Here is a 1,907-nt window from a genome sequence, read left to right on the forward strand (position 1 = left end):
GGGGGGGGGTTGTTGTTGGTTTTTTCTGTTTGTTTGGTTGGGTTTGTTTTTTGGGGGGTTTTTTGGGGGGTGTTGTTTTAAACTGGAGCGCAACCAACGGGAGAAGGTGTGAAAGAAATATAATAAGGGAGGAACGGGGAATGGGTGGTTGAAGAGGGAGGGGGTTGATTTTTTTGTACCCAGCATTCCTTCTTAAAACTCCCATTCCAGCCTGAAAAAGTGTTATTTATAGGCGCAGGGAGACTTTAAATCCTTTCTCCCTGCGAATTTCTTCCCACTTTGGTGTCTGAATCTAGACAGCAGCAATTCAAAGGGAATTGATTTGGGCTTGAGGTATATGAACTCTGTGTCAGCCAGACGGCGTCCGAGATTATTGAAATAATAAAGAGTTTTGCCAGCCGTGATGGGTAGTGTCTGCGCTCTGAAGACATCGCCGTGAAAGTGTTTGCTGTTATTTCTGGGAATACATTTTGTGTAGATTTATTGTATCTGGGGGATAGAAATTGTTTGTTTGGTGCGAGGATATATGTGTGTGTGTGTGTGTTTGAATATGTGTGCGGCGAGGGGAGTGGGTGTGTGTGTGTGAGTGTGGCGAGGAGGAAGCGAGGGGAGGATATATACATCCATTGGTCACCAACTGGACTTTTCTTTTGTTTGTTTTTTCTTTTTTGTCTGTTTTGTTTTGATTTGTTTGTTTCTTTACTTGCAACAATGTGGTAATAAGAACGAACATAATTATTATCATGTACACAAACGCGCTTGAACTTGCATTTTTTTCGACCACCTGGTTTTTTTGTGCAGTTGTTTGTTTTTTGGTTTGTTTCTTTTGTTCGTTTGTTTGTTCATGGTATTTTGGTTTGTTTGTTTTGTTGGAATTTTGTAAAGGGGGTGGAGGATATTTAACTTGTTTTCGTTAGCTTTTTTTCAGGGGGTATGGATTCTACTGCTACTGGACTGGCTATATACAAATATTACTTTAACCCACAGTCTGGTAGCTTAACGCCCAAAATGGTTCACTTATTATACCAAAGCTTGTTAGGAGTACGGGGGGGGGGGTGTCTTTTCTCCATAGCCACTAAACCATCTGAGCAACTTTCTTTCACACGATTTTATGAATGGACACGGAAGTCCATCACATACAAGTGCAGACCCTCGGAAATCCAGTATTAATCCCGCCTTTAATACTAACATAATTTCATCCAGCACAGCGGTGCACTCATATATATATATTAAAAATTCCACTGCTCAAACTATCCTATCAACTGAGAAACGGTCAACGTAATAGTCTTGATCTACTCTAGAAAAACAAAACAGACATTTGGGGTTAAACTGAGACCGGAAACGCCTTTCTTATGCTATTGGCAAATACTACTAAATATTTTGGCAAAGCACACACAAGTTTGAAAACCCGGAAGCTAATGTTTCCTACAGTTGCTTCCCTCGTTCTCTTTTGGCCACGTCTCTGAGGAAATCAGTCCGTTTAGAGACGGTCAGTCGGGCTTAGCTTAATTTGATTAAGGAGGGAAGAACTGTGGCTACTTTGCAGATTGCCTGATTGCCATTGACCGCTCACTCACAAACTTGTTTGTTTAGAAAGACCCTCTCCTCTATCTTCCATCTGCCAGAACTGCCACAGGAACCTTCATCCCTACTCGTATATCAGAAGAGTTCGTATATCCGGGTTCTTCTTAGCTGTTTTTGGTGTGCTCCTGTGATGTTATCTAGTTCTTTTTTCTCTATCTGTCCAAAATTCTGAGGGTGGGGGGGTGTTTTTTGGCCTAGAACTGTTTTTTCTTTCTTTTCTTGTTTCCTTGCGGGTCACGTTCATTGGGGTAAGGCCAAGGAGAAATACTGTGGTTAAGGTACCGAGTTCGAATTTGCTGTCAGAGGGGTATCCTCCCCTGCCT

The 1,907-nt window shown here is 41.9% G+C and overlaps 1 protein-coding gene across 1 annotated transcript in view; it reads left to right on the forward strand.

Moving 5' to 3' along the window:
* Positions 1-1,907, forward strand: part of LOC101863948 (QRFP-like peptide receptor) — a 63,177-nt gene that overhangs the window by 55,267 nt on the left and 6,003 nt on the right. The gene's annotated exons all lie outside the window — the stretch shown is intronic.

This window comes from Aplysia californica, unplaced genomic scaffold (assembly GCF_000002075.1).
Source record: "Aplysia californica isolate F4 #8 unplaced genomic scaffold, AplCal3.0 scaffold00014, whole genome shotgun sequence".
Classification (NCBI taxonomy): Eukaryota; Metazoa; Mollusca; class Gastropoda; order Aplysiida; family Aplysiidae; genus Aplysia; species Aplysia californica.